The sequence below is a fragment of the Macrosteles quadrilineatus genome, unplaced genomic scaffold (assembly GCF_028750875.1).
Source record: "Macrosteles quadrilineatus isolate MER2022 unplaced genomic scaffold, UCM_ALF_1.0 Scaffold_3__2_contigs__length_128488019, whole genome shotgun sequence".
NCBI classification, from domain to species: Eukaryota; Metazoa; Arthropoda; class Insecta; order Hemiptera; family Cicadellidae; genus Macrosteles; species Macrosteles quadrilineatus.
In genome coordinates, this window is record NW_026542596.1 from 20,187,868 (window position 1) to 20,201,223 (window position 13,356).

The window sequence follows — 13,356 nt, forward strand, 5'->3', positions numbered from 1 at the left end:
TATTTATATTTTTTTCTACTTCTTAGGTTGTTAAAAAAACATGGTATTTTTAAAAAGTTTTTTATAAGTAAATTATTTTTTACTTTTTAGTCTTTGATGTGTAAATATGTTTCATCCATTGTATATGACCTGTAAATACAATATAACCAAAACAACAGTTTAATCTTTACTTGAAATGTTTGTTTTATATTAAGAATCTTTCGGGAGCAGTACCTTTACCTCTTAACCTCTGCTCTTCGAGCTGTCAAATTTAAGTATTTACAGCTGACTTCAATAAACTGATATATTTGACAATTTAAATTCTTCCAAAATGTAAACGTTGAAACTTTGGAAGCCCATGAGGTGTATCCCAAGGGAAATATGAAAATAAAATGATTGAATATTGCATTGTCATCCATTTGTGAGCTATGTTTCAAGTTTCAAGCATATAGCTCATCGGAAAGTTGGTTTAAAATCGATTGCAAAATTTGTACCGGACAAGAAAGCGAGCTAATAAAAACGTATTAAAAAGGCAATCATTTACTTTATAAAAATAAATCAACTGAGATACCTTAACGATCAGATACAGATTTATGAAGCCAAATACAAGCCCGTGTAATGACTCCCTGTAGGACAATCAACCTCTCTCTTGTAGTGACTGCCACACCTTAGTCTGTGCTGGACTGGTCCACTCAGTTTAAACTATTTTTGTAAAAATCAATAAAGTATAGAATAAATGGCTGAATATAAATTTGTGTGATATGCTATCTACTTAAGAATACATATACATGTAGATTTCCGAAGGATTCTTATCCGATAAATCTGGTGAATTAGGAGCGACAATTATCACAGAGATAAAAACCAAAACACCGAAAATAAAAATCCCACTCCCCTACTGCTGAGTATAATAATATTAACGAGGCATCAAACTAAGCAACATTATAGTTTGTATCCAAAGAGATTTTAAGAATAAGCTTTTTATAAAGTCTACTAAATAGTTGTAAATTAGTTTGATAAGTCACCAGCTGATAGGTTCTTAAATAATCAGTATCAAATCTATCTATATATTTAATACGCGACATGAAACTTTGTGAACAATAAGGCTTTTTTGTTTTAAGATTTAACCCCACATATTATATACAAAAATGTTCGTCTAGGTGTGTAGATGTGCAAACTGGCATTAGATTTTCGAAATATGTCATTTTAAGGGCGTGGGGTGCCCTCAAAGTTCCTTCCATAAGGATAACATTGTGATTGATTTGAATGTTATTATGTTCTGAAACAGATGTCAATACATTAGTTTAAACAAAATTAAATCCTAGCTGTTTTGTTCGGTTTTCAAATGTATACAGTTTGCATGCTTTTAAAAATAATTAGATACCCGGCAAAGAAATGTTACCTATATATCTCAGAGTTATCTATATAGAAAAAGGTTTTACATTGTATTTTCGTTTAAACTTGCCAAGGACCCGACGACAAAGAAATATTGCTGGTCGGACACGGCGAGTCAATATAAGGCAAGCAATGTAAAACGTGAGGAGCCCAGATGAGGAGCTGGAACAACAGTTAGTGGCAACGTGTACTTACTTGGCGAGATGGCATTAAAATGTCAGAAATGTGCTGTGCTATATTTTAAAGAAGAACAAAGAGGACGAGGTGAAGGATTTTCATCCTGCTGCCATAAAGCAAAAGTGAATCTACCACCATACTGAGAAATCTATTATATCCAGAGCCTACTTAAATGGAGCAAATCATTTGAGCAGATACTACAAAGAGAACATTAGATCGTACAACTCTGCGCTCGCAATGGTCAGCACTCGAGGTAAATTTGAAGAACATAACGGTGGAGGGCCTTTCATGTATAAGGTGCACGACACAGTTTATCACTCAATTGGTACCTTTCAACCGTCAGAAGAGGAGCCCCCCACATATGCCCAAATTTATATCTACGACGTCGAAACCGCTGTTGAAGGAAGAATTCTAAACAAATCTAATGGTTCTTGCAGCACTAGACTCATGCACATTTTGACTCACATTTGGTTGATATTTAATCCATACGCGCAAGTTTTCAGCATTATGAGCTCCGTCCTGCAAAATACTCCTACTGAACAGCAAAAAGAACTTAGAATGCATAATATAGCCAACGATCAAGCTCAAGACCAACGTCGATACAACGACGCAACTTCCTAACGACGTTGCTATAATATCCTAATTTATTATTTGTGCGAATTCGCACGGGTTCACCTAGTTACGTTTATTTAAGGCACAACAAATGCGTCTGGAACACTTCAGTTGTTTCTATAATTCAGAGGAAACTGAACTAGTTGTTATAAGTTAAGTAAAATAAGTTGTTCAGAAAAATATTTCCAGTTGCATTTTTGAAATATTAAATTTGCAAATTTAATATTTATTTGGTGAATAATGTCATCCAATGCTCTATATAGTACATGTACACATATACTATTAGGAAGAAGAACATCTCTTTATCGTTGATTAATTACCCTATTGTAGGATTATGATTTAATCTTTATAAACAACTTTTTGAGTATAAATCAAATTGCCATGTAGTCTTCAATCAAAATATCAATGTGTTAGAGTATTCAAAATTATATCAGACACGTATGAGGGGTATCATGCAGGATTGTAATGTGCTTTAAATACCATACATGACGAAATTTATTGTTGAGAATCCCAGATAATTATCCAGTCTTTAGTCGGTAATTAAGTAGTACTTATGTTGTATTATTTGTACTGGGTCACCACCCAGTACTTACTAGAGTCCTTAGCATTGAATTTAAGCTACTTCGTCAGTTATTAATAATGATGAGACTGCATGGTTTAATTTAATCGCACCCTTGAATTTAATATTGTCATACGAGACTTGAGTTATGGCCGGTACAAAATATATAATTTTTGCTTACATCCGTAAAAAATACATATAGATAAATATTGCTATTTCATCAGTAATTATTTAATATAAAGAGGCTTTTACTTGTCGTGGCATAAAACAGACTACAAAACAATTTTTGAGTATTATTTAGTTAAAACATATTTGATATTACTATACCATTCCCTACTATACGATATAATTACAGACAGCTAAAGTAAATGACAATATCAATTGATCACATTAATTTTGTTATTACACGTAAAATTTTAAAATAAACAACTTTCATTAAGAATTTTAAATGCAAAAAGTTCTAATTTTGTCAGATTTTATCGAACACACGATAAGCCACATTAACATTAGTTTCTTATCTTAAAAGTAAAACCGAAAACGCTCAAAAAGGATGAGTTACAAAGACACAAGAAGTATAATTAGGAAAATCAAAAGACGAATTACACTTTCACAATTCAACAAGGCGAAAATTAAAGGGTGTTTGTAAAGAAGCTTGAAACATCTCCAACTAATTTCACTTAACTTTTAATATCCGTCGGGCTGCAACCTCTTTGGCACGAGATTGCGGCTGCGGTCGGAGGCAAATTGTTTTTGGCACACAAAAGGCGCTGGATAAGTAGCAGATTCTTTGACGTGTCCTGGTGGTAGACAGTAATTGTTATGACGTGGCTGAGGGGGTATGAGTGAGAAGGGGGGGGTGGTTGGGAGGGCTGAGAGTTGGGGGGAGGCGCCTGCGTCAGCTCCTAAACCCAACAGTATATTCCGCGAAACCGCCGAGGGTGTATGTTGTCGTGTGCGTTGGTGTGCCATGTGACATGGATATATCGTCACTGTGCCACACATATGTTCAGTAAGTAGTGCCAACATGCAAAAATACACTCTCAATACATGTTGTAAATAGATAGTAAGGAACGTTGTGGTTCGCCAGGTAGTGACGCCCTGCGGCAACTTTGGTTTTATATTGCTACAAACCATCACGCGATCCTGGTTCCATGTTGTACACAAAACACGAGGGTACATGAAATTCACGTTTGTGTGGCTGTCATTCAAACCTGTGTATAGTATATAAACTTAAGTTTACTATACGAAGTGACATTTTGATGCAGCTAAGAGTTGTTCGCTCATAGTATTACACTTGATTACCTGTAAAAATTAATTAACCATAGAATATGGAGTTGGCTTGAATAATAACTGCAAAAACAAACCATAGTAGTAACGAAGCTAAATTAATGAAAACATCCAACGAGTAAACAAAAATCAATGTCCTGACATTGCATTCATGAACATAAGTACATTCTGAGCTTGTTCTCGTATACATGAGACGTAACAAGCTGTATTTATTTGACGTTATTACATAATGTTAATTGGATTGTTAAGATAACAAGGCTTATGACTATTTGGTTTTATAAATTGCGCATGGAACTTAATTAATAACAAGTGACTTTTTGTGTTTATGTAAATAAGTTTTTTTTTTGAATTTAAAATGTACATCCCATTGATTTTTTTTAATTCCTTGCATAGAACATAAAATAACGGTTTACGCAAGGAAAATATAACCTGTATTTTCAATTTAAATGAAACAAACATTTAGCTCTGCAAGCTAGTTTCCTAATTTGGGAAGTACAGTAGTAGCCAATATCGTAGTATTTATAGTAATACATTGATCCATAATATTTCGATTCGGTAGTTACTATGACGTTTGTATGGGTCTTAAATGTAACAAAAAAAAAAAAAAAAAATACAAATACGTTAGATGGATATATATATTTGGTAGAAACCTGGCTTAAAACTGGCATCCAACGACCATTAGTTACCAAAATATTTAAACAATTAGGTATGCCAAATACAATACGATGTATCCCATGTTATAATGCGAAAGTTAAGTGCCACTACTTACTTAGTACTTCTAAGATTTTATAATCATGTATTTATATTAATTTGAATATACACATTGTCTTTTCTACTTTACGCTAATTCAAAAGTTTTAATCGATTACACCTATTTTAATCACTATTGGAAGAGTTTCATGAACAGCTAAAATAATCTCTGATTATTAAGCTTTAGAATCAATTAGTTAAATTTCAAACATTAACAGGCAAACATAACATAATGTTGAAATACCAAATATAAAGAGTCAACCAGCAGAAATAAGTACAATCAGCTCATTGATATTAAGTTATATCTTATAGTGGAATTCACATTTTACAGTAAAAAAATTAAATTGTAATTGCTTTTATTCCAAATTTTTTTCTTTTTTACTTAATGCAAACTTAAATGCAGATATAGTTGGGATATGTTACCCAATTGTTTTACTACTAATAATGTTAAAACCTGTTGAAAACCCAGGTGATGATGTTCAACAAAACACAAATGTTTCGCTTAAATTTGCCTTTACAAAATCAAGAAGTATTTTCATTTCATTTCATTCTCAAGTTCAGATTATGAAGTATTATCTTGACATCTATTATTGAAACATAGACCTATCTGTTCGAAAAATATGAATAAGAAAGAAAACCAATGATTACCGAACTTACCATTTCAAAACCTAACGACACGTTGATTTTTAAACTTAAAATATTTGTCAACATTTACAGTACCCTGCAAAAAAACCTAAAACTTTATATTCTTCCACTTGAGGAATTTGAACGGGTGTTAGTTTAGCATCATATACTTGGTTTATAGAGGTTAACGATGAGGAAACATAAACACAGTCTCCGCTACAGCTGGCAATGAACTGACATAAACAAGGCGTAGATATTCTGTTTGTGGTAGTTCAATCCTTGCTTACTCGCAGATAAGGTTTGCTCATGTGATATGGGTGTGTTTACTGTTGATATGGCGTAATTCATTAAACGTAATTTCTGTTAAAGGGTAAACTATATGGTCATTCATACAGTACTATATTTATTTTTTTAAAGAAGGGGTGTAATTTATACCTATACAATATTTTCCTTTAGTCACTAACTAGCTGTAACCCACGGGCTTTGCCCCGTTAAACTTCTTAATTTTCAAGATGATCTCGTTCGCATGGCTCAATCACGTCCTGGTTGAAGTTCGTTCGCTACGCTCACTCACCTTTAGGTTGCAAATTAGCTGTTGTCATAAATGCAAAAGAAATAATAGTGCTGCACCCTGTTGGTAATCCTTGTAACATTAATGCTATTGAACATCATAGAACAGAACCAACTTGTTTAATTGAAACAGCTGTTAAGATTCATTAATTCCATTTCTCATAAGGTTAACATGGGAAACTCCAGAGCCACTGGGGCAAAGCCGATTGGACGGATCACGAAATTGATGGTGTATAAACCTATTCCATGAAATTCTACACGTATGTACCAAGTTTCGTGGCCATCGGTCCAGCGGTGTATGAGTTTATCACTGCCAAATATACCAACATCCTCTTTTATACTTATAGATAAAGTAACGGTACTAACTGTTGATTGGCAATCTGATGTTAACAAAATAAGAGTTACTGTTATCATGTAATCAATTATACTACTTAGCATCAAATTCATAATACACAATTCAAGTGGATCGTTGAGTGTATTATTGAAAGAAACGTAAATTTAAAACATTGTAAAACAATTTTATCAATTTGAAACAATATTTTAACAATTAAAATCTTTACTTAAATTGTCAACTAATTTTTTGCTTTATTAATGGAAGACCAAAAAGCTTCGAATGACATTAAATTCAAAACAATGTGAGGTCAGGGCGCTCGGCGTTGAGCTTTCCAGTGTATTTACATAACAAAACAATAACACAACAACGGGTCAAGGGCGGCTGGATGTACTGTATTTCCAAAGTCATTTTATTGTTTATCTTTATTCCAACCTGAACTTGAACTTTGTCATTGTCCGTGCATTACCTATAAGTGAATACATTTGTTGTAGTGAGGAAAGTGATTTGATTGATTAAATAATCTGTTAAATGAATTTGCATTAAAACAAACCAATGGATAAAAAAGTGTTTCAATTATTTATCTTCAATAGAAAAAGTTTTATTTAAAAAGTTAAGATGTTACAAGAAAAAAATTACTTGAAGATTATTCTAAGTCTGTAAAGTTAGTAAACAAATGAAAAACTTGGTCTTTGCGTATATACATGTATTTATTATGTTTTTTGACACGGCATTTTGCAGGATAATTTAGTACCCTTTGTGATACTGGAACGTTGTTATTAATTATGTGTTTGATTTTGAAGTTAATTTTAGTTAACAAGTGGTTGATAGAGTACATATTTGATTCACATATTTTAGTTTGGTTACATTATATAAATTATTTTTTTTAAATTTTACTAAGATTACACAGTATTTAAAGTTAAATCAATCTGGAGATATAAAGACCTTGAATTGTTTTTTTTTTTAAGTAAACATCAGCTTAATCTCAATTATTTCAGTCAATGATCTTGGGAATTTGAATAAACAATTCTGAAATAAGGATCAGCTAATCTAACTCAGCAACACGATTTTTATCTAATTTATTTAAGACTAATTTTAAAGTTCTCTATTATCGTTTTAATCAACTGTTGTGACTTTCACTGGTTTGTTGGTGTCATAGATTTAATCAAGTATACGTACATGCTTTTAGTGAATTCATGTCTGCACAGCACTGAATGAGTTTTAAGTAAGGCTTTCATGCTTGGTGTGATTTAGGTTTCCGTATCCGTAACAGTTGAGTGTGTATCCCAAAAAAGCCTCAGGTCCAAAAAGTATACTTTTCAACAACTGCTGGAAAGATAAAATCTGCAAAAAATGTAGTATTAGGTCAATTGATCGTAAGAGGATTGGAGGTAAGTCTGATATTTAACAATATAGGTCATGAGGAATAAGCACTCTTTCACAACGCACTCTCTCACTAAGGCTCTAGCTTCAACTGATGTAATCCCGAGTGAAAGCTTTCAATTTCCTTCAATCCAGCTCTCTTGGTTGTGGTAAAGTGATCATTGCGTTGCAATTCATTTAGATTGTAGTATACATTTGACGAATATGTCTCAGAAATATATTATTTATTATTTTAGGAATACATTTGTGTGAATTAACTAATTATAATTGTTATAAAATATGGCCAAATATAATCGAATTACTAGGTTGAGAATGTATTAAATGTAACGCTAAGAATATACTGAATTCTTGAGAAGAAGGTGTATAGAAGGGAGTACAAAATTCAGAAAGCTTTAAAAACTAATGTTTCCCTGAAAGGCTTTATTTGAAACATATTTGCTGTTTAATATTTTCAAAACATACTTTTTGTCTTCAGATTTGTCTATAATTTTTCCCAAACTCAATGCTTTTGTTAAAGTGAGACCTATTTTGCGAAATAAATACAACTGGATTTAACGTTGCTGATATTCGTGTGTCTTACACGCATTATGTTGTTGTGGAATTCAATTACAACTTATGATTTTTTATCCATTTCATGCTGGTAAAGGAGTGATCCAACAGTACTGATGATGTTATTTGGGTTAAATACGGTGCAAAATGGGCAAATGTAAACAAAAACATCTTGGAAAATAATTTATATTCTTACATCTACGTTGAAAAGGTTGGCAGTCAATTTTTATAAAAGTTTACTTATAAATCATCCCGGTTGTGACTTGTATTACCTCAAATCAACTAACCATGATGCATTTGGCCTTACTTAAACATAAAAGAGATTGTCAATATATAATTAAAAAAACTGACTAATGAAATACTATATTTCACTCCCAAAACTCTAAGTAGCCGCTTTTGTCAAAATAAACTAACGAAGGTAACAGATGATTTCTCTTCAAATAAACCGAGGAAATGGTTGATTTCCCGCCAAATAAACTAACTAAGGAAAGGCTAACAACCGGGAAGTGTCTCGTTCAAGGAGGTCTGGCTATTGTTCTCCTGTCACCCCAGCCTACTTGATTATTTATCCTGCTCATCAACCAAACTTAATTAATTTTCTGTTTACTTAGGAAAATTGTTTTAAGAAATATTTTTCGAGTAGTTTGAGTTAACTTACGTGGCTTTATGGTTAGTTATTTAATATAATATTTCTTATGATTATTTCAAGAGGTTTCCAAATTTTGAACGCATACCGTATACAGGATGATTGATATAAGTGTGCCAGCAGTTTTATTCGAAAACTATAAGAGATATCAAAAAAAGTTAAATGGTAAGTGCCTTGGATTTTTTATTTAAAAAATTGTAGTCAAGTCAAAAAAATTATTTTAGCCGCCATTTTTCCAATATGGCCGCTAACTTTGATTTTTCTTAAGGAACACCCTGTATTTAATGATGTATTCTGGTAGAAAATGTAATTTTAAGATGATTTTATTCTTGTAATTTTTTTCATAAACCTAACCGTTTCAAAGATAACAATGGTTAGAATTTTGAAATTTCTGCATGAGAAAGAGTTTCTTAGCAAGCATGCCAGCTGTTTTATTCCAAAACCATTCAAAATTTCACAACTTAAACCATTATTATCTTTGAACGGTTAGGTTTATGAAAAAAATTACAAGAATAAAATCGTCTTAAAATTACATTTTCTACCAGAATACATCATAAAATACAGGGTGTTCCGTAAGAAAAATCAAAGTTGGTGGCCATATTGGAAAAATGGCAGCTAAAATATTTTTTTTTACTTGACTATAATTTTTTAAATAAAAAATCCAAGGCACTTACTATTTAACGTTTTTTTATATCTCTTATGGTTTTCGAATAAAACGGCTGGCACACTTATATCAATCACCCTGTAAAAAATTAGGTCTAGAGGTTAAACCTTTGCTTTTGTTTAGAGAAACTCTTAAACGCAGAAAGTATTATGGCTACCATTCTTTTCAGAGTGATAGGTTGATAAAGATACAGCGTATTAAATACCCACTACATTGCAGCAAAACTACAGATACAGATACCTGTACAACGACAGTGTATGGATGTATGTATGTCGCTCTGAATAGGGTATTAAAATACACTAGGTGTGCAATGCAGTTGTCCTCTTGCAGTATTGAGCAAAGATAGTATATTAATCCAATACTTGTATAATTTTTTTGGGGGAGAGTGCTGGTCTAGTGGTTAGAGCGCGGAACCCCGGTTCCTGGGGTCCTGGGTTCAAACCCCGCCAAATCACCAATGGATTTTATCTAAGTGATATTGCCATATAACTCCTAGGTCTGGACTGAAGTAATGTGAAAAAAATTCCAACGTCAATGGTATATTTTTTTCCAATAAATGGAATGTCTATTTGCAGTATTCAAAGTCAATTATAAGTGTGGTTCACGTAAATGAATTGTGTGCTTTCAGGAACCAAAGGCTATGTTTAATCTGGTTCTCATATATTAAATGCCTATTTCCAGTATCCAAAGTGGCATCTAAATGTCAATTTGCAGCATTCAAAGTCAATGATACATTTGGTTCACGTAAACGAATTTTCTACTTGCAGGATCCAAAGTAATGGTTCATTTGATTCACATAAATAGAGTGCCTTTTTGCAGTATCCAACGTCAATGGTATGTCTGGTTAACGTCAATGGAATGTCTACTTGCATTATCCAAACTCAGTTGTATCTTTGGTTAACATTAATGGAATTCCTAATTGCAGTACCTTTAAAGTCATTACATTAAAAGTCTGCATTATTGAATGGTACGTCGAGTTCACGTAAATGGAAAGTCTAGACATGCAGTCTCCAAATTCAATTGTAGGCCAAGATTTGATTCACATAAATGTAATGGCTATTTGGACTATTTAAAGTCAATGATTCATCAGCCTTATTCCAGCGACCATAATTAATAATGGGTTATTAATTTTGTTAAATCATGCTCAATGATATCAATCCGAATGTTCTTTCCTTTTACTCTGTGCGGTATTTGTAATGTGCTATTTAGATGATTCATTGGCTAACATATGTTTACCTTTACCCCGTTGGCAACTCTTGTATACCTTTGTATTGTTATCCCGCAAATAATGTCATGGCAACCAATTAACCCATAAGGCCCATGTTAAATTTCCAAACCTTTAAATTCACGTAGGACTTGTGGTTCAATTTGTACCAATACAGATTTATACCTTCCCATGGTTTTATTTCCTAACGAGTCTATTTAATCCATTTTATATACCACACACGTTTTACGGAGGAGTCCCCTTGCAAAGATATTCATGCCGTGGAGTCGACGCGTGCGCTTGTGTGTGGTCCCTTTTTTGTGCGCAAGCAACTTTTAAGCCGGTCCTGTCAAAATCATTGATGTACTTTCTATACTTACTTGTTAGGCTCGAGACATTGTAAGGAACAGGTTCATTGCTCTATCTCTGCCGATTTCGACATCACACAACACTCTAATGATAATATATTTGAGTCACTTCGTATTAAATTATAAAATAAATAATACAAATAAATTAAATTAATTAATACAATGATTAGGTGATTAGTTCAGGGATAAAGGAATTTAATCGACATTCATTATCTCGTTTGTTAGTAATTTTAAATTAGATTTGCATCACATGACATATTCTAAGGAATTGTGATTTTACTAACACTATGCAAGTGCATATTTGCATTACAATATGAATATAAATTGATTGCTTCAGCCGTTCAGGAGGAGTATTTGTAAAACAAAAGCAGGAGTGTAGTATAAGAGCTTCGCTCGCTTGCTTTTCTCCGCTCAATTATAAAGCTGACAAATACATATTTTTTATTTAACATTCTTCGCAGAAATTCGTTACCACATATAAACGCATTTTAAAGTGTAAACTGTGGATGTAATTTGTTTGTTTACAATCAAAACAAATCACCTAATGCGTTACTAGTATAGTAAACACATTTTGGACGAGTGACGTACAATATTTTTCGCCACACTAATAAAATGTAGAAAAATAAGTGAATACCTACTATATTTGACAACATTTCTCCAAAATCCTAATCATCAGAGACCAAATGGTTATTGTGATATGAATAATGCCATAAAGCCTGATAATGCATTACAATCCAACGAGTGGTTTCGGAGTCCATAGGGTATATTCTTACATACATAATTCATACATACTTTATCTTTTATATAGATTTCCAAGGGTGAATTGCCAATAGAATGCAATTACAATTGAACAGACAGAAATAATATTAAATAAACAGCAAGTGATAAAAATTTAATAGTAAAAACAATGTTCTTTTACATTTTACTTTTTACAAATACTTAGAGAAGAAAGTATTATCACCAGGTGGTGTTTTTACACCATAAAAGTATGGAATTTTGCTAAAAGCCTATTATCAAGCCTAATGTGAGGATTTATACGAGTAAACATTACAATATTTCGGATTTATAAACACATTAATGTTACGGCCATTGATAACACTGCATTACGCTAATTAAATACTGAGAACTGCAATTAAGCGTTGAGTTAATCCTCTTTGTTTATAAAACTCGAGTCTAAACTATTTAACCAGATAATGGCTGGTTGATGTGTTATAATTGCATGTGTGATTAGTGCCAGGATGGGTTTGTTTTATTGAAACAGGCTATTTATAAGTTTATACGTTTCAATGTAGATAGCCAGAAAAATCGAAAATATTATTAAAATCAAGTTTATGGAAGAAATGAAACATGTTAAATTGATTTAAAAATAATACTACTTAATAATTTTATAATACGCTATGGGATATCAAAAGAATAAAATATTGAAGTTTATACTTCCCTTAATTATGAATTAAGCTTTACGGGATGAATTGAATGCCATAATATAAAAAAAATCCTTGGTTGTAATTACAGCAGAAAATTTTATATTAAAAAAATTATAAATCTACTGAAATACATAAAAAAATTCATGCAACATAATATATATTAAGAGGAAGCTGCTTTTAGTGATTTTTATTTGTAAGCATTTTTACAGCTCGTTGATCCAATGAGAAGAGAAGAATACTGTTTATGAAACAATTAACTTAGTGTAATATGATTCATTATAATAAGCAATGCTGCGAGCCTTGATAATAGATCAAGCTTAGCGTCACTCAATTAAGCTGCAAGTCTAGCGACAAAGTGGTTACATTAGAGTGACATGCCGTTGGTAAGACTGCTTATGAGATGTAAGTGAATACTTACAGTATCATGTATGGTATAATACAGAAGATTTCCTAAGAAACTTTGCAATTATGTACGTAGACTTTAGTCAAGTTAAGGAAGTGAAAATGTATTTTATTTAAACAAAAATTAAGCATTTATTTAAATTTAATTTTTATGGCAACTAAGTTAATTTTCAAGTCTGTCAAGCTACCCGAGCTTAATCACGGATTGGATACAAGAAAATGTGAAATGTAAATTTTAAAAAAAGTAATAAAAACTTATATTTAGTTTTGATTCTCAATTTTAATTCAAAGCCGGCAAAGCTCTAATCGAAACAAATATCTCTTACTATAAATTATATCGCTATGTAAAAAAGATTGCGAAGTAATTAATTAATAATCGATTTGAAGATCACATTATCTAGCTGTAACAATAGTAAATTTTTCAGCACTAAAAATG

General features: G+C 32.0%; 1 protein-coding gene across 1 annotated transcript in view; it reads left to right on the top strand.

The window, feature by feature from the left end:
- The first annotated feature begins 3,644 nt into the window (after positions 1 to 3,644).
- LOC128988649 (suppressor of lurcher protein 1) overlaps positions 3,645 to 13,356 on the top strand; it is a 516,555-nt gene continuing 506,843 nt past the window's right edge. The window contains exon 1 of the mRNA XM_054410137.1: positions 3,645 to 3,728. The gene's annotated coding sequence lies outside the window, so the exon portion shown is untranslated. The remainder of the gene's footprint in view (positions 3,729 to 13,356) is intronic.